At 51.1% G+C, this 20527-nt stretch overlaps 1 pseudogene; it reads left to right on the top strand.

Moving 5' to 3' along the window:
• Nucleotides 1–8783: 8783 nt before the first annotated feature.
• Nucleotides 8784–8903, top strand: LOC120582626 (uncharacterized; annotated as a pseudogene).
• The last annotated feature ends 11624 nt before the right edge of the window (nt 8904–20527 follow it).

Here is a 20527-nt window from a genome sequence, read left to right as displayed (position 1 = left end):
CATTATTTTTCTACTGGTTCCTACCGGCACCCATCACCGGTTCATTGACCCTCACAGTAGCAGATGACGTTCCCAGCCACTGCCCCTCAATTTTTAACACCCTTTTATGCTTTCTTCCTTTCTACGTGCTACGTCTCACCCTGCTACACTACCGGGGCGCTGGCCTCCCAAACCGAGTTAACCCAAGACAAAAGAATCACGGAAATTCTGAAAAGGGAAATGGGTCTATTCTACCCATTCAACAGTTAAATAATAATTTTTTTTTTTCCGCAAAAGAAATTCCTAAAGAATGCATTTATCTTTCGTTATTCATTTCAATGATTTTAAACGATTTTTCAGTTTTATCGTATAGTGCAATTCGACACCGTTAATAGTTAAAACGAGTTCGTGGGTTAGACAAAGCGATGCTTACATTTCGATATGCGCCGCGTTCTTGCCGGGTGTAATGACATTTCGATGGTAATAAATAAACGAATCTTAAACGATAAAATCACAAATTAGAGTCCAATGGCACAAGGATTTCTAAAGTTCGGAGAAAGCGCTCAGAATTCTAAGATCGATTTCTTTGATTCGCAGTAATTTTGAACTCAGGAGGAAAGAGACATGAAGGGACCAACGGTCGGACCATTTCTTGAGCGGAATTTGTAGCAACCGAGGCACCGTCCATTACGATGCTGCCTCTAGAAAGACTCGGAACTTCTCAGCTTTCTCCTCTCCATTTCAGTCCATCTTGTTTTCCTTTTAAGAATAGGAATAGGCATTTATAGAAAAATGCAAAAATGCTAAGAATAATAATACGTGGCATTTAGTGGGGCATTTCCTCTGATCCGACGACTACTTCGAGCTCTCTCTGTGGTCATGCATTTCACCCCAACAAAATCTCTAAGTTTTATCATTATGCTCATCTTATGAATAAAAAAAAATAGAGGTACAAAAGTTGAAGTAACTTTTCCAACCTCATCCAACTAACGTAGGAAAGAAGCGTGAGAACTACTCAGATTGACCAAATATTAAAACAAGCAGAACTCAGAGCCTGCTGACCGCCATCGGCCTCGGGACCTGCGTGGTCGGCCCCGCGGCCAGAGCACGGGGGACCCACCGATCAAAGGGAGACTCCTGCAGAGATCGCCGACCACTGTGTACCCACGACCTTAACAGTGACTCACAGCGTGACAGGAAAACAGAGACTTCGGCTGTACCTTGTACAGTTCCAGATAAACCTGCCCGCTCATTCCATGTTCTTTACTCCCTATAATCAGTCATTTTTCACAGTAAGTAAACAAACAAACAAACAAAACATACGTAAACCCAGCTCTTTGGATGCTCAGGGTCTCACTCTGAGGAGACCCCACTCTGTCTGTGGAGCGTTATTCCTTCGCTGATAAACTTTCCTTTGTCTGAACGCTGGCTCGCTCTTGAATTCCTTCCCGCGTGGGACCGAGGACCCCCTCTTGGCGTGGGACTTGAGTCCCCGTCCTGAGCCTGTGTTTCTAACCGGCACAGTTCACGGCTCCCGTCGACACAGCAAGCCGCTCTGATGCCATCGATCGATTATTCCTTTGCTGTTCCTCTCAACCTGCATTCGACGCGAAGAAGCAAACACTTAGTAGCAATTATCTGAGTCGTTCGCCTTCAAATGCTGCTGAGGCCAGAAGAAAATGTCTAAATTGCTCTGCCTGTCTCCATGAGTCCCTCCATGGTGGATGCTATTTCACTGTAATTCAAATGAGGCACCGCCTCAAAACGGCGTGCTTGCAAATGACTGGCACGATCTCGTCTGTTTCTGAAGCCTAAGTGGAAGGGAGAACTCCTGATCAAGAGTCAGGACAGTATTTTAAGAATAGTGGGTAGGTACCTTGCACTGACATTGACCTTGGAGAGAATTAAAACACCAACCAAAAAAAAGGTAACGTAAGAATAAAAAGCATTTCTGAGATTGACCTTTCTCCATTTCTATTCTCTTGCATTCTGGCTTCCCCCCTGAAATCTGCCCCTCACAGCCTGACATCCAGAGGTCCCTCCTTCTCTGAACCCCTGCGGAGTACAGGTGCCACCCTTATTTCTGCCATCATCTTATGAAACTTGCGTAGTTACCGAACGGTCCCATGCTTCTTCCCTCCCTATACACTCCGCTGAGGCGTCCTGTATGTGCTCACCAGACCGCGAACGGGAAGCACCTGGTAGAACCCATGATCTACGGAGGAATAAACTAAAGTTACAGAGCAAGACGCCACATCGGAGGTCACAGAGTTATTTAAGGAGCAGATTAAGTACCAGAATTTAGATGTTTCTATCTATGATCCTGTTAGAAACAACCCCAAATCAAGGTTTTCAGCTGAAGAGAAGCCTCGCAGAAAGGAGACGACAGAGAAATGCCTGGTTGCTCCGTTTGTCCATAGCCACGGATCCGAGCAAACCATATGCCAGGGGGTCTGAAAATGAAAAGACCACCGGTAATATTTCATATTGCTGGGATTATTCCTAAATACATAGGAGAGCGACCAAAAATTGGAGTCAGATTATAGGAACAAATTTCGGCCGGGAGTAGACCGCAGAAACCCCAGGAGAAAATATTTAACATCGAACTCATGCAAGTTGCAAGAATCGATGATCAAAAAATGATATATGGATGTTTAGAAACAAATTTCTTCCTCACCGGGTGCCACTGTGAATTTACTGAGAACACGTCATGCTCCAACAACCTCATTCCTTTCTCGATAACTTCATTCCTGCCAGGAATCGAAGCCGCCATTTGTGGGGAGTTGCTACATGCGATGCGTTCCACTTGCTTGAAGAGTGAACGCTCATTCATTGACCCCTTAGCACCACACTGACCGTTAGAAGTCACCATCCCAGGTCAAGGGGCAGATGCGGTGCTGGAATTCAGGTCTCTGTGACTCCGAAAACGTCTGCTTCGACCCTGCCATACTCACAGAGAGCCCGATGGGAACCCCTAAGCTACTGGAGGAGGGGAACAGCTTGGACACAGTGCGTGTCATCTTAGCAAAGCACATCACACAGTCCTCCAGAATCACTTGTTGTCACGGCGCTTGGAAGCATTCGAACCATTTCCAATGAGTGCTGCTTGACGGATCGATGCCGAATTGAAGAGGAGTGTCTAGGACAGTGCCACGAAGCTCCGTGTGAGGTCCGATTCTCTTGACTATTTTAATCGATGCATCAGATTAAGATGGAGAATGCGTGTCTGCAAAAAATCTTTAGAACGCACAACTCTGGGAAAGATGGCCGTACAACGGCAGACGAAGTGAAGTTTCGAAGCCACCTTCGCAGGCAGCGATGCTGGGCTGCCACCAATTAGAAGAAATTTAACAAGGACGCAAGTGGATTCCTATATGTAAGTTTCAAAAAAAAAGAAACAAACAACTTAAATGCCAGATGAGAGAGACTTAGCTCGAGAGCCATTATGCCTAAAAGCGATTTGTGACTTTTGTGTCTTCGCTGCCTCGGCTCCCCTTGCAGACGAGAGAACACCGGGGAAGCTGTTATAGACTGCCTGCGTCCCCCTAAAATTCACGTTGAAATCCAATTCCCCGGCATGATGGTACAGTAGGAGGGGCCTTGGGGAGGTGGTTAGGCCTTGAGGGTGCAGTCTTATGAATAATGAATGACATTGGTGACCTAACAACGGAGACCCCAGAGAGCCCTCGGCCCCCTTTCCACCACGTGAAGACACAGTGGGAAGATGGCTGTCTGCGAACCAGGAAGTGGGCCCTCGACGGACGTCAGGTCCACCAGCGCCTTGACCTTGGACTTGCAGCCTCTAGAGCGCTGAGAAAAAAACGTTTGCTGGCCACGCCCCCCAGTCTGTGGTATTCAGGTACAGCGGCCCAGGCAGACCCAGGCAGAAGCCATACTGGCAGGTGAGCAGAAATCCGGGGTGCGCGGGCTAGGTCACGGGCTGCAGAGCTGAGGAAAGCCACAGCGTTGGGATCTGGCCATGCATAGCCCTCCTGGAGAGGCACGCAGAGGGGGCTGGGAAGGGCAGGACAAAACAGATGCAAGGCCAAGTTCGTGGCAGGAACGACAGGGCTTACGACAGCGCTGGGGGCTCGGGAGCGACACGGAGGCAGAACTCCTATGGTCCCAGACGGGCCGAGGGGCCTTCAGAGCCACAGCCCACCGAGGAGAACACGTACCCAGACGGCTGTGGCGATGTCCCAGTGAAACTCTGTGTAGACTCTGGAATTGGAATTTTATGTAATTTTCACGTGTCACAAAATATTCTTCGTTTGTTGCTTTTTTCCCCAACCATTTTAAAAATGTGAAAACCCTTCTTAGCTTGTTAGTACAAATACAGGCTGCGAGCCTTAGCTTCTCAGCTCCAAGGGCAGGCTACGGTTTGAATGAACGGATAAACGAAAATGATTTATTAGCGTTTTAGGGAACAGAAACAGATGATGCTGGAACCAACGGAAGACGGACTTCTAGAGGAGCAAATGATACCGTGATGACCCAGCTATTTTAGGAAAATTTGGGGGGTTCGGGGGAGTAATGCTGATCTGTCAAACAAACAAACAAACAAAACTAAACTGAAAACTCACAGCTGTGTGGTTGTAACCTGGGCCAAGAAATCCACCCAGAAATGTGGGTGAATTCCTTCCAAAGAAAAATGTCATCATTCCATAGCCGAAGACACGGCAAGGAGCCGAGGTCAGGAGGGACCCCTGACAGCCGAACACACACAAAAAGGACAGACGACAGCGGCGTTTCGAGGACAGAACTGGATTCTCGGGCGCTGCATCTTCGGCGACATTTATAAAGGTGAGCAAACAGGTTTTCTGACTGGCATCGGACTGGCCACACGGAGCTTTTTCTCCGCAGAAGAAAGGCTTTTTCGACAGACACGCAGCATAAACTCTCTCCCAGCACATGCTGGATTTTGACCGTTTCAATGTCATTCTCTGTATCTGGAGGTCGAATGACCTTGGCAGCAGGCACGGCGGCCGCCCCCTTGTTGAGAGCAACTCGAGCACAGAGCTAATGGGGTGAGCCTTTCACAGGAATTCAGGCGTGTGCCTCACGTGCTCCCCAATTTTAACACCACGAAATTACTGAGACTTGCGGATCTTTCCCACGCCTCACGCACTGTCGTTAACGCTAGAATGCCGTCGCCAGCAAATGCTGCTTTTACGCCAAACGTGAGGTTTGTAAACATGGCGTGTCGTTTACTAGTTTCCAGATGAACAATGTTGATATGAACTCCAGGGCGAGAGTGACTGCCTGGCTGTGTATCGCACTGCGAAGTTTGCCCTCATCCTCTCTACATTAAAAAATAATGAATCTGGTCTCATTTGTAGGTTCTTAAAAGCGAGCATCGTGTGGCCACATGACCGGATGAAGCAACGGTCCATAAATAGGAAATGCAAACAGGATTCTCTTACCTTTCTGAACTGAGAGCTTTCTGGTCCTCCAGGGACCCAAACTTCTTTACAGAAAGTTTGGAAGTTCAAGGGGAAAATTAAAAAACAGAAGCCTCGGAAGAGCGTGGTAGACGAAGGATTTCTTTCTCCCTGTCCTCCCTGAAAGTCACGGGTCATTCTACCATCATAATAGTGTAGGGTGAAAACCCGGAGCCTTCAGAAAACCTGTTTGCTCACCTTTATAAATGTTGCCTAAGTATTCTCTTTCTTCTAGACTAACTTGGAGAAGTCGCAATCACCAAGTTTAGTTTAGCACTTGCATCCGTTTCCGAGGGCTGCTGTCACAAAGGACCACAGACCGGGTGGCTTAGAACAATTCAGGGCATGTGTCTGTAGAGTCCCAGAGGTAGAGGTGTAAGGTGAGGTGCAGGCTGTGCGCCCCCTGGGACCCAGCGCAGAGCCCTGTCTCGCTTCTCCCTAGCTGTGGCCGGCACCCTTGCTGGTCCTGGGTGTGCGGTTCCATCATCCGACCTCCGCCTCTGCCGTCACGTGACGTTCTTCTCCCTGTGTCCTTCTCTGCTTCCCATAGGGCATCGGTCACGGGGCCACCCTGCACCTGCGTCACCCCATCTCAGCTAATTACACCTGCAATGACCCTGTTTCCAAAAGGGTCACGTTCTCGGATTCTGGGGGGTTAGGATTTCGACATATCTTTTTCGGGGACACAATCCAACCATCACGGTAGTTAGAGAAATCTGACCCCCAAAGACTTCAGGCCACGCGAGTGAAGAATATTGAACAGAGGCCTGGGCCTACAGCACACTCCCGCCGTGCAAGGACCGGCCTACCCGCCCCTCCCCGCACGCCCCTCCCCGCCCGCCTCTCCTTACCCATCTCTCCCGAAGTGTCCTTGTCATTGTGGGCGCCGTACGCCCCTGTGTCTCGCACAGCACAGCCAATCCCGCTGCTACACGGCAAGGCCGCTGTTTCACCTCAGATTTACGACGAGGCAAACGAGGATCTAAGAGGTGCGATGGCTTGGCTGATGACAAGTCAAGAGAAGCAAGCGAGAGTCAAACCCAAGCTTGTCTGACAGGCCAAGCGGTGTGGAACCTTCAGAGCCATGTGGCTAAGTGACAATAAAATAAGGTACTAATTGGCAGTGGAGTGGTTTCATTGAGGAGAGTTGTAAAATTCAGGGACATCCGTGTGTGGGCTGGAGGTGTTTACGATGTTTTATTCTGAACCTTTTTACAGATTAGAATTACAGTGAGAATTAGTAATTCTCGAGTGCTTGTTATCTGCTAGGCCTTGTCGTAGGCACTTGAGATACGAGATTAAACAAGATAAAATCTCTTCCTTCAAGAGGCTCATAGCCTTGTAGTTGAGAAAGTCAAGTAAATGGACAACGAAAATTTGGCGTAAAAAGATAATGATAGTAACATTTACTGGGCATTTATTCCGTTCCTGGGTCTATTGTGAGTACGTAACGTGCACTGACGTGTTAAGCCTCATGTGGCCCCGCGAGGAAGTGCTGTTTTAAAGCTCCATGTCACAGTTGAGGAAACCGGCAAGTGAGGTCATCTTACCCGGGCCCAGTAGGGCCAGAGAGAGAGAGACCGAGCTGGGTTTAAACCCTCCCCTGGCTCCAGAACCCACATCCTTGGCTTGTCCAACTCTACACCGTTCCCAATAAAACAGGGAAGAATGGATGGAAATGAATGTAGATGCTGCGAGGCTCGGGGTGGGGGGACCCCGGCTTTGTCAGCAAGGCAGCGTGTGCCTCGCAGGACCAGCAATACATGAGCAAAAGCCTAGCAGAGAACAGGCTCATGGCAGATTCAAAGAATCGGGGTAAAACGTGTCTTATGAAGCTGCTGAGGCTGCTGCATTAAACGGGACAAACCGGATAAAGGCCTCAGTTCGGTGCCTGACAGTGAGTGCTCAGTGCGTCTGAGCCGCCTTCGCCACCACCAAACCCGGCATCCCCTCGGCCGGCCGCCCGGGGCGATTCAGGCATCAGGCGGGTGGAAGCGGGTACGTTTGATCGCGATTTCCCAACCCGGAATGGTTCACTGAAACCCTGGGGAGACTTTTTTAATACAGATTCTGGAGCCCCGTGATCCGTGTGACATACTGGCACGGGATTATCTGGTACTGCTTAAAACAGAAGTCATCAAATGTCATTTTAAAAACCACACAAAATATCACTGTCACATTCACCCAAAGCTGAGTTTCAACGCATGCCTGATATTCGGTCCACCTGTGAACCTGACCTCACCCCCTCACCACGTACTTGAATCTCTCACTGTTCTTGACTCGCATTGTCCTTGAACTTCATGCTGTTCCTCAGTCTTGTCCACGGAGAGGGGGTGGGGGCAGGTCGGGGGGTCAGCGATAAAGTATGTCCAAGTCCTTCTGTTACATACAATCCTGAGTAACCACATGTGCTGTAGTGTTTTTACCCACGACAGAGCAAACACGACTGGAGTGCGATCGCGCCATGCTTTACGCTCCTCGGTCTCGACTGAGGACGCCGTGTCCCGTAGCTCGGTTTCTGGGTTTCTGTGATGGAGAACTTGAGCTAGGGAGACGCGCTATTTAAAAATAGTCGTGATTTACTCGTAAAAGAAACAAGTGGTGGAAGGAAAAGGGATACGGTGTTGAAAACAAAGATTTGCTGAAGCCATAAGAGAAACGCTGGAGGGCTGGCGGCGAGAGGCGGGAATTTTAAGGTCCGCTGCTCGTCTGAGGGACACTGCTTGAGAGAACTGGGGAGAGACGATTTTAATAAAAATTGATGGGCCTTTCAGACCTTATCTACCGTGACAGTAAAGACTGGACGGTCTAAGTTACTTCTGATGGATGGATTATAGGTTTCTTCTAAGGCAACACTGACCAAGGGCTTGACCATGGAGAATACCAGCTTTTGCTTGGGTTACACACATTTCGACACAGCCACTTTGATGAGCTAAGATCTGAATGACCCGCCTAAACGCCCCAGGAGTCCAAGTACCTGGATGGGCTCTTCGCTCAGACCTCGCTCCAGACCCTTGTAAAGGTTGGGGGCGGGGGACATCCGACTGCTGCCTCTCCACGTGGAATAGAGCGATTTCTACTTGGTCACCCCAGTTAGCATGGCTGGAGATGCAGCTGTCAACTGTTCAGTTTTAAACGTAACATGAAACCGGGTTTGTGCCTCCCTCTGCCTCTTACGTGTTCATCGACTCCCCAGTTTAAATGTTTTTGCTAAAAATATCTGGACTCAAATTAACTACACGCTGAATAAAAGTAAATATAAAAGTAACTTTTCGGGACGTGGTTCCACAGTGTAGCGGGGAGCACGTCTGCTTTCCACACAGAAGGCCCTAGGTTTGCGCCCCAGTGGAGCCATGGTCCATGGTCTATGGCCACGCCACCCTGAACACGCCCGATGTCTGATCTGATCTCGGAAGCTAAGCAGGGTCGGGCCTGGTTAGTACTTGGATGGGAGACACCTAGGAAGACCAAGTGCTGTAGGTGTAAATAACAATAATAAATTAAAAATAAAAAAAGTAACTCTTCAGAGACCTAAGCGGCTTTGTGGATATTTCTCATCAGGTGATCGCATTACTCAGAGCCAGTGAGACAGAGCGGGGTGCATTTTGTGAAGTGCCTCGTGCTTAGCAAGCACGCTCACACACACGCGTGCGCGCACACACACACAAGGAAACACACTACGCGTGAACATGGTTAAAAAGGCACAAAACCATAACTCCCCATTGGAAGAAAATTATAAACGTTGAAAATGTGATAGCCTTGTCAAAAGTACATTACATTGCCCACAAATAATTGTGAAATATAACTTACTCTTCTACTTATTATACGTACAAAATGTAAAAAATCACAGTTTTTTTTTCATTAAGAAAATAAAAACGAGGATTTCACAGCTGCTCACCTAATCGAGTACAAAACGTGCCTGTCACGCCCTCGGCCCCCGCGCCCAGGCCTGGGAACCACGCTGTGCCTCTGCGAACGCGGCCGGCCCGGCTGAGCAGCTGCCGGTCCTGGGTGGCTCGGGGCAACACGCTCGCTTCGGTCCCTGCGTGGGGCACAGGCGGCCCAAGTTCTTGCTTGCCCAGCCCAGGAAAGACACACCTGAACGAATTCACCAGCCGAGTCTTCCCTTCCTTACAACTGGGGAGTGATCGCCCCTCGCTGAAGGCGGCAACCATCGCTCCATTCATTTTCCTTAAAAAAAATACAAGTGCCAAAGCACGCACCACCCACCGACTCTCAGCCACCCTCACGGTGAAGTGGCGACCCTCGTCAGCCCTGGCCTTGCGGACGTGGCCCGTCAGGAAGGAGCGAGGAGAGACGGGGCCGGTCCCTGCACGGCGTTCGGTGGGGCACGTCCATGCCCGACAGGGCACAGGCGGCAGGTGAAGACGTGGGGTTTGGCAGCAGCCATGAGAACTGAGGTTCCATCAGGCGATTCCAGACGTGACCCAGAGCCCCCGCCCCCCGTAGCTGAGCGCCTCTCTTTCCGCGGGACCTAGAGACGGCGAGGGCCCTTGTGATGGATTTGCTGCTCTGGGCATAAGCTCAAAGGCACAGCTGAGAATGTGGCCTGCGGTCACCACAAGCCCACACTGAGAAAAAGCCCCAGAGAAAGAGATTCCGTCACCCTCGAGTTAGTAGAGTCCAGGAGGCTTTATCCCCCTTACCTGTCCCAACACAAGTGTGAGATGCTTCCAGGTGACAGGCAGCTAAATATGCTAAAACTTTCCACCGTTTTAAGAACGAACTCCCTCACCAAAATCATATAAAAACACACGTCGCTTATTTACCTTCAGCCACTGAGCACATTAAGCGAACCGAGTCGTTCTTATCAGAGTCCTAGCAAACTATACCGATTGGTTATTTATGCGAAATCTCAAGTTCAAGAACCCCTCTAAATATTGGCAAATGCACCTTGATTGGTGAACCTACTGATGAAAGCAGAAATCACACCCGCAGCCCACAAGCAGTACGCAGGCCAAGGACACGACCGAGGTTCACAGAGCTTTTCAGCACTCGAAGTAGCCACCATCTTGACGATATCGTAAATGAAATATTTCACATAAAATTCTGGATCTCCAGTTTCTCTTGGCAAAACCAGACACACGTTTTCACAAAGCGACAATCTAACGACACTGAACAGCAGCTGCCCACTTTGAAAAGGCACTTTCTTTCCAGTTTGGCCCAGTCTCCACCGGGCCACTGACCTCACCGGTCAGCCAGCCTCCTGTAGACACCTCGGCTGGGGATTGCTCTAGGGAAGATTCCAGCAGCCCCATGAGCCAAACCAGAAAAGTGGCAGTCCCCTCACAGGCACACCATTCGGTACGATTTACAGCTGCCTTAGTGTGCGCGACCTCATTATGCTTGGACCTTTCACACTCCAGTGTTTTTCACGGAGTAAGTGCCATACATTTCAGTCGAATAAATGAATAATTTAATCTGAGGACAGCTGCTTATAGTCTGCTAAAACTTCTCCCGTTTCGAACACAATTCTCTTTTTAATACAGCCTGAGGCCCATTAGCAATTATAAACATTCTATGGAACGCTACCCGCTTCTCCTACCTAAGATAAAATGCTGGGACTGGCCTCTGTAATCAGTGGGCACAACCTCAGGTCTACACGTCGAGCATCAGCAGGGATGGTCCGTGCTGTGCAGCATTAGTGGGTGTCTCCAGCCTGCTTCAGGGGGCGACCCCATCGCCCCAGGAAGGCCCATGTCCAAGAACCTGCGGGGCCTTGAGCCACAAGGGCATCTGGCCCAGCCGATCCGACCGCTAGGAGAGAGACCTAACACGAAGACCAGCACAGCCAGCGTACACAGCAGATGCCAACACGCCCGGCGAACACTCGGCATAAAATCACGCTGCCCGATGTGACAGAGGCGAGGGAGGCCGGGAGAGCGGTGAGGGGTCACGGGACGAGCCCGGCCACTGCCAACGGGCGACGTTTGCTCTCCTGGCTGGAACGTTTAAAGAAAGCTCTTCGGGGTTTTCTAAATGAGCAGACACGCTGAGCTGCTATGTGAACCCAAAGTCAGAAATGAACGAGTCTGTGTCGGGGAGGTTGATGCGGGTGGGCGTGCGCGTGCAGGCCGACCGCTGTTTGCTAACGCCCGGGCCCGCGCCGTTAGCCCTGGCGTGTCACGGGCACTGGAGGAACGTGCCTGCTCAGCAAAGTCCATCTGTCCCGTCTCTGCCGCCTTCCCCATCCATTAAATCTGCGCGTGGCGAGGGAAGCACATGGGGAAAGGGATGGAAATGCACTAACTTCGGTAAGGAGGGGACTTCGAAAATATTTGATCTGAGCTGGCTCCTTTTAGCCATCTAAAAATGACAGGCATGGTGGTAGACTTGTGGTTTAAAATGCAGATAAGAAAAAAAAAATCGCTGCATATTTTATGGCCAGGGCATTACGAACCAACCTCAGCACTTTGTGCTCCCAAAGCTGACCACGCTTGTTCTCGCAGCTTTTAGGAGACACCCAAGACAGAAACTATATCACGCTTGCCTTGCAGAGTGCTATGATTTTGCTGCTACCTTGGCATATGCCCAATGGAAAGATCTAGAGAGTATTTCCGGGGCAGCCCCTGAAGTACAAATGGCAGAGGGTTCACGCACAAGTACATGGAGCTTCTAAGCCGCTGTGCTATGTGTTCTTATTCGAAAATAGAAAATGTAAACACTTCTGTGCGTCCTCTCCGTGCCAGGCACGTGTAGACACATTGCCTCGTCCCAGCGGTTCGGACACCCGGGTGTTGGGGTCCCTGGTGAGGGGGCTCTGGTTCTGAGAGGCCGTTTGTCACGAGGCCTTCCAACACCAAGAGCTGCAGCAGGTGTCAGCGGCTCCCTTAAATGCCACTCCCATGCAACACCTCTCTGCACCATGCCACGGCTATGTCCAGCACGATTTCAAACACGAGGAATTAAATTCCTCACAGGGAGAGGGGCTGAGCAACAAGGAACCCAAAACCTGGGAGTGTGACCCGGGTGTCCCCAAACCTCCTGGTTTTAGCACCAAAATACGGCATCCTGGGGAACCCTGCAGTCCTGGGCACTCTGGGACGGACGGGCGGTCACCCAACCTGTGGCTTTCCCACACGTGCAGGGACGGAGTCGATCCTAATGTCATTGCCCTGTGTCCCCACCACAGCCCGCATCTGGTCCTCCACAGCTTCGCTAAAGCTCAGAGCCAAAACGAGTCCCTAGCATAGAACAGAAACTCGACGAGCACTTGCTACATCCGCGTCCGCGTTTGTCCAGTTCTCAGCACGGTGCTTGTCACATCGTGGATGCTCGTCCACGTTCACTGAATCACGTCGGCCCATAATAAACAGCAAGGTAAACTTTAAGAGCTGAAGAAGGCTCCGAGGAAGGAAGCGATCATCTCTGTCACCCAGTGATGGGGGAGGACACGCATTTATGACAATCACATCTCTCCCCTCTAGAAGGTCGATGGGTGGGGCCACTTCCGCTCTCTTCAGCATCACCCGCCAAATCCCTGCTCGGGGGCCGACACCACCCAGGCTTCCAGAGGACCAAGGCCAAGGTTGGTGACCCCGTGACTGTACTAGACGGCGTTTCTTACGTCCCAGGCCCTGTGCTAATAATTTAACGTGCATCCTCCCATTTAATACTGGCGACAACCTGGCTCGGTGACCACCTGGCTCGGTGACCACTGTTATTCCAGCCCACGGATGAGATGACTGAAACTTCCAAAGAGACTGAATCCAGAGCCCAGGCTCTGAGGCACAAAGGCACGGTACGTCCTAAGTCATCATGCAGTTGATGGGCATTTCATACCCAATAGAACGGTACCTCACTGAGTTCTGTGTCTTCGGGGGGTCTCGCTCATAACTGGAATAGCTATTTTCCGGATCAGGTAAACGGATCTCTGTATAATATATGGTCACTTAAGTTTGCCGGCTCTTCCCTTTGGTTCTGAGGGTTTGTGGTTGGAGTCTGTAGGTCTGAACCTGTGCCAAACACTGTAAGCAGTTTTCCTATCATTGCATCTGCAAGTACAACTTAGAAAAGCTTCGCTCGAAAGGCTCAAAATATACCCTTCTGAAAAGAATCCCACACGACATCCTCATCAGATGCTCCCCTCCCTTCCTTCCCCTCCCCGGCATTCTCTTTCGTGGGGATGGATGTTTTGTACCGATATACCTAACGGAGAAATTCAACCGAAAGGACAATGTTCGCGAAGCTGTACTTTTTGGGGGTGATAGACTTAACTACTGATAATTACAGAGAATGTATTGGAATCAGCCACGCCCTCCAGGAAGACGCTTCTTTAAACACCTCTGCCTTAATTCAACCTTGGCATTTCAGCACCAGAGAGAACCTCAGAAATATTCGAGTTCGGTAGTTTCCTAACTCCGGTCTGCAGAGGGGCGAGTCGGCCCACCCAGCACCCAGTCCAACCCCTTCCTCCCAGGCTTCCTGTCCTGCACGGGGCCTGGGTTCGGTCAAGCACCATACAGAGACGAGTAAGCTCCACGGAAAGGTGGCCACAGCCTGGGGGTGCAGCTCTGCTGTCGAGGACAATGGCAGCAGCGTCAGGGTCCCGTGTCCCCTCCTCCCCCTCCTCTTCCTCCTCCTCCTCCTCCTCCTCCTTCCTCTGTCTCTGAGAGAGTCTCCCTCTCTCTCTCTCCCCTGCGCCCCCCACCAGGTTCAGACTACTCCATACTGAGGATTCAGTTGTCTCTTCCTTTTTAATTCTCCCATCACGTTTAAATCCTGACATTCCTCTGGAACCTTCTCTCTTAGAATACGGCTAAGACATCACTTGGCCTCTGCCTGCTGAGAAGACATCGCTTACCCATCAGAAGCACCTGTTTCCCTCTCACTAGTTCCAAACGCTTTGCGCTGCTTTGCCTCAGATGACGAAACGGGCCACGAGCTGCCCACCTTCCACGCCCGTTCCAGAGAGCCATCGAATGACTCAGAACATGCTTATATTAAATTTTCAGATTATTACAGAATTCGAACAAATAAAAACTTCTTACAGCAACCTAGCAGACTCGTGAGGGTGTATCCACAAACTTCTGGACGGCCTGGACCCCAGCGCATGTCACACTCACCTGACAGCGGGAGCCCTGAGCTGCAAATCGAAAGAACGGGACGTTGCACTCACCGCTCCCGGTAACCGGCAGGGTGACTCTGGGTTCAAATGCACCCAGATGTCCCCGGTTCTCTGAAGCACAGGGTGGTATTAGCCTTCTTGAGGTGCAGGTTTGCTCATTTGTAAAATGGAAGGGTTCAGCCAGATTGTCTCTAGTTTCCTTTCGGCCTTCGTGTAAGTCACCATTTATAGGCCACGTACTTCTCGGCGGCTCTTCCTTCTCCTAAAGTCAGAAAACTCAAAAACTAAGTCCCTCTTCCTAAAGACAGCTCGTGTGCAGTGCGAGTTTGGGGCAGGAATAGAGACTCAAGGGAATAACGTGAATCGAACGTAAGAGAATAAGGATCCCGAGGATGATTAATCTGGTAAATGAGAACTCAGTTATCCATGAAAACGGACAGGGGCCCTGCTGGACTCAGAGAGGCCGTCAGCGCGCTGCGAGACACAAAGCGTGAGCATCTCTATTTCATCGGTGGAACGAAAGGCAGGCAAAGTGGAGGCGAAGCCTCCGGCGGGAGGTGCCGCATGGAATGCGGGGCGCTGGCGTGTCCGCGGAGCCTGCGTGAACCAGTGGTGCTGACTCTACCTGCCACCGTTCCCTTGACAGCCAGGCGGGCCCCTGGGAGAGCAGGTAAACGGGGATGCTAAGCGTCTGACGACAGGGGCACTGACTTCCCGCGCAGCGGTCTCCACACGTTTTCTGATGAGGAACGAGTCTGCGTTTCCTTAAAGCTTTATGGTGACTGAAAGGAAATGGCATATAAAACGCTGCTGATGGGGCAGCCGACAGGTCCCCGGGGACTTGGGGAGGCGGCATGGCGACGGTATGAGGTCAGCCGCCACCCAAGGGCAATTTTAAGAGGAAGCGAGACTCGGAAAGCCCCGTCTGCGGGCTGTTTGATAGGTATCCTGTTGGCTGTGATGATGCCGGATCCAGCCACCTTCTCCGCCCCCCTTACCAGACTCGTGGCGAGGACTAGACGGAAGTCGCGCAGGAGAGATCGCTGCGTTTCCGATGTATGTGGCTGTATTTCGGGGGCAGATCACTAGAGGCTGAAACACGTGCTCCTCCACCTTTCGGGACATCTGGTCTACACTCGCCTTCTTCCCTGGCCGAGCCGTCGCTGCGCCTCTGACTTGCCGATGGATGTCAGCCATTTCTCAGCCCGATGAAATGCGGCCCTTTCTTCTCTCTTTCCTCATCCTCTGTCTGAACGGAAAGGAATCTGCAGAAACGGAGGAGGAACAGCCAACGACGGGAGCAGCCTGGGCACTGAATGGCCACGTGGAGGCCCCGCAGCCCGGAGCACGCTGTGCAGTTGACGCGAGTGACGTGCACTTGCCTTCCTCGAGCCCCCAGGGTTCTGTGGCGTGTTTGTTCCGGCAGCTGGCACGATATAAACGAGCACGCTACTATTTAGTGAATGCTCGCTATACGCTGGGCACATACACATCTGTTTAATCCTCACAAACCCCACGACATAGATACTCCCAGGAACACAGAGAGCTGAAGTGACTCGTTCCAAGTCACACAGCTGTGTCCAGCTGGAATGTAAGCCTTGGTGGTGTGAACCAAGAGCCCTGGCTGGTGACGGTCATGCACTCTGCCTCTGCCTAGAGGACGTGGCTAAGTGTGGTTCCTGTGTTAGCTGTTAGGATACAATCAGAAGAGAAATCAGGATGGAAGCAAATCATTGAAAACCAAAGAAACTGGATTGTAAAGTTCTCTTATTAACTAAAATCTGTACAGTAGAAAAGCAAAAACCCTAAATAACTTTTTATTTTTTAGTAGGGTCTGGCTAGCTAAAGGTAAATAGTAATGAAAATAGAAAATAAATTGAACATGTTAAATTGATAAGCCAAATTGCAGTTTATGTATCTATAGTTTCATATCCAAAATGGGCATTTCTAATAAGTATGTTTATTATAATATGTTATAGAAAATGATTCATAAAGACCAACAGAAGATTGATGGAATTGTACAGCCATTAAGCATTATACTTTTGAAGACTTTTTACTGCTATGAAGAAAATGCTCATGACATAATGTGTTCAATTACATAAAGATGCTCATTTATTAATTGATTCAGTGTATTCATTCAAAAAATATTTACTGGCCACCCGGTCTCTGCCTGCGAGTAGTATACAGTAGCCACCTTCTTATCCACGATTTCAATTTCCACAGTTTAAGTCGCCCACGGTCAACCATGGCCCAAAGATATTAAATGGGAAACGCCAGAAATAAACACGGCATAAGTCTCAAGTGCCCGCTGCCCTGAGGACTGTGATGAACCCCTCGCGGCCCACCCTCCCCCGCCCGGGGTGCGACCTATTCCTCCACCCTGTACGCCCTCCGCCCCCCAGACGCCAGCGGCCGCGGGATCGCAGCGCTGTGTTCGAGTCACCCTCATTTCACGTCATAAGGGCCCCAAAGGGCAAGGGCAGTGATGCAGGTGATCCGGACGTGCCAAAGAGAAGCTGAAAACGCTCCCTTTAAGAGAAGGACAAGTGTGGGACAGTAAGATATTTTGAGAGACACAGGCACATAACTTAGATTACAGTCTATTGTTATGATTGTTCTATTTTGTTGTTAGTTATTGTTACTCTCTTACCTGACTTGTAAGTTACACTTGATCGTAGGTAGGTAGTATGCATAGGAAAAGACGGAGTACGTACAGGGTTCGATACTGTCCAAGGCTCAGGCATCCACTGGGGGCCTGGGAATGGGTCCCCTGAGGTTAAGGGGGGGACTGCTGTGTAATCAACAGACTGGCAGAGTCCCTCTCTGGGGCTCAGTTGCCTTAACTGTAGGAAAAGGAGGCTGACTCGCATGCCCGTCAAGCTGCAGCGGTCAAGTTCTACAGGTCGGAACAGGACTCTAGGCCCAGCCCATCGTAAGGACTTACCTGGTGAACGACGAGGCTGCGACTCAACCAAAATCGCAGCAGTACCATAGCCTGTTCGTGTGACTTCCATTTAGAGCAATGCGCCCTCTTGGTTCACCCCGGGCTGAGGGGCTTCTTGAGATGTGAGATTTTTAGGACCGAAACTCGGGGTCCCAGGCAAACCCAGGTGGATGTCCACGCTACTGCCATGTCAAATTCTTAGACTTAAGTGTTAGAATCATTTTAATTACAGAAACCTCGACAAATACTTTTTGGGGTTAGAATGACATCATATGCTTTTACAAAACTGGAAAAACAGGAACTATGTGTATACGTAGTAAGTCCACTTGATTGTCAAAACGTTCAGAGAAGCAACACACTCGGTATGAACGTCGGCAATGATCATAATTTTCATAATTATAAACCGTGCAGTCATCACCCTCTAAGAGCGTGGCGGTGGTTGTTTTAAAGCTCTGATATTAATTCGGAGGCTGGAAAGAACACCGACAAGCGGCACTCTATTAATATTTCAATTAGAAAGAGATATATTTTTAACTTTTAAAACTGGTGGTTTTAAATGGCATATTATAATTTTGTTCTCAAAATACAGATGTTCTTTTAAAGATTATTCGAGTATGATCACCCTGGAAAGTTTCATTTTTCTCCCCCCCCAACCCCATTTACCATATAGATCAGTACAATTAGGCTAATACCAATTATAATGTCCCTTCCCACCGAGGCTAAAGAATCTCAAGGGGGTAGCAGGGGTTCGAGAGGGGTTTTTAGTGTCTCCACGCGGCCAGGCTGCATTCTCTCACAAAGCCGCCAACGGCTTCCACGACGACTGAAATAAATAAATATTAAGATAACGCCCTTTTCTACGGATAGATTTAGGACCGCAGGACTGGGTCAGCTCACGAGGCGGACTTCAGATAGACTCGAGGATTCTGAAAAAGAAACAAGCGACTTGGGTTTCGGTCCCCTCGCCCACTGCCTGGGTGTTCCCCCGCCATTCACCGCAGTGACCACGCGCTCTCCGCGTCGGTTGATGAAACGGCCCTAAAACGCCTTTGCAGAGTTAATAAAATGGCAGCTCCTACATGTCGGGCCCACGAACCATCGTAGCAATTCATCAGACTTCCGAAAACTGGGTCAAATTCCAGACTCCTCCGTGAACGCTGTGCCTACATTTGCCCTCTTGTGTCCCCCAGAAATCTCTCCCACGCACAGCGATCGCCGCCCTCCTGCCCCAGGCCCCGCCCCGTCTGATACTTTTCTTCCTAAGGAGGATGCTCTTCAGTCTACACCCGCATAAATGCAGAGATCACGTCGGAACAGGCAGAGCTTCCTTTCCCACTCTTACCCGGGAGAAGGGGGGAATTAGTTTAAATAAAAAGATATGCCGCTTTAGAGAGAAATGAATTAAACGGCGGGGAGATAGGGTCTGTTTCTCTCACTGGAGCTGCTGGAGCCTTTACCACAGACAGTCTGTCACCTGCGTCAGGTCCATGAAACAATCATTCCACCTGCTGGCCTGAGGTCTTGCTTGAGCCTCACCTCCTGGCTAGTAACGCCTCCCACCTACGTTTGTCGACTGCTCACCGCACTCGGAGAAGGATGCGGAGCCCTGCGCGTGCTCACCCTCACTCAGCCCCGAGCCCCTCGGGGGAGCCGGTTACCAGCCCTGCTCCTTAGCCAAGGAAGCTTAGCCTTAAAGCCGTAAAGCGACTTCCCCAGAGAGACGAGCTCGTCCGGCAGCGCCGGGCCTCGGAGCGCTGCGGGCCTGGTCTCGAAGCTCACGCACTCATGCTTGACCTGGCTTCTTCCGACCGCAGCTTCACGCCGTCTTCCAGGAGCCTCTTCCCAAACCTGGAGGCTGTTCTGGAAAGGGTAACACCCCGCCGCCATGAATTGCGTCAGTCCCCCCCAGGCCCCGCCTCGTAAACCCACTGCGCGGGGTGCAGCACCGTCTCCCTGGCTGGGAAGACTCCCCAAGAGGCCTCGTTCCCTTTCCCGTCCCCGCCCGGGGCCCGCCTTCCTCCAGACAGCTCCCAGCCACGCAGACTCAGCGCGATGAGCGGGGAAGGGACGCGGGTATGGCGGGTGGCACCGGTTCCAGGTGTACGGGCTGCACCCCAGCTGCCGCCGGCCTTCCCAGGGGCGCCCTCGGCTCTTCGTCCACCCTGAATCACAGTTACCCTCTGTCCCTAGCCCTTTCCTAGGCTCACTGGGACCCACCGGCCTACACCTATTAGCCGGGATAACAGGAAGTCGATGGGCATGCAGGAGCATCGAGTGTTTGTCCACATCAGTAAAAGACACAGAAACGCTATAGGAATCTAAATAAAAATAATCGGCGGGACTAAACTTATGCGACGTCTTCGAGGAATTCAAAGATGATTGAGGAATAACGTGCCACCCAAGTTCCCCAGCAGTTCCAAGCCTGGACATCATCAGGAACTGTCACCACACCCTCTCGCCCGGAGTTGTTCAGTCCTAAGGGGTTAAGGATGCTCTAGCGTGAGCAGATGCTCCCCAAAACAAGTGCCCAGGGCCTCGCGGGCCAAGGGGAGACTCAGGTTCAGGGGCAGCTCAGTGACCCATTTCCGCCCCTTGTTCTCAGACGTCCCTCCCCCGCCCCGCTTCAGTCTCCTCCGCTCCTTCGGACACAACTTTTACACCTAACAGCTCGAAAAGCCGTAATCGCAAAGTTTCAGGACGCCATCCGAAGGCGGCGTCCCCCGTGCGCGGGCGGGCGCGCTCCTTCCCCGCCAGGCGCGTGTCGGCCGGGCAGCCGCGCGTCCGGGGCGCACGCCGGGCGTTGCGCTCGGTCCAGGGAGTCGCCCTGCGTTTCGAGACGAGGGCTGGGTCTCGGAAACGGCTCTCTCCCAGGCCGAATTCCGATTCTCGGCCTCTGAGCCCAAGTCCTACGCGGCACCGAGCGACCTGGCCCGGCTGTGTCCGGCTGCCCTGGCACGGGCTTTTATTTATCTATTTATTTTTGGTTCGTCTTTCGCTGAGAAACGGCCGTGTGCTCTGCCCCCCCGAACCCGCCGCAGCCTGTCGTCCCCCGGACAAAGCGCGGCGGCCGGTCGC

This window comes from Pteropus medius, unplaced genomic scaffold (assembly GCF_902729225.1).
Source record: "Pteropus medius unplaced genomic scaffold, Ma_sr-lr_union100, whole genome shotgun sequence".
In the NCBI taxonomy this organism is placed as follows: domain Eukaryota; kingdom Metazoa; phylum Chordata; class Mammalia; order Chiroptera; family Pteropodidae; genus Pteropus; species Pteropus medius.
The sequence above is the reverse complement of the archived record's forward strand: the minus strand, read 5'-3'. Positions and strand labels throughout refer to the sequence as shown.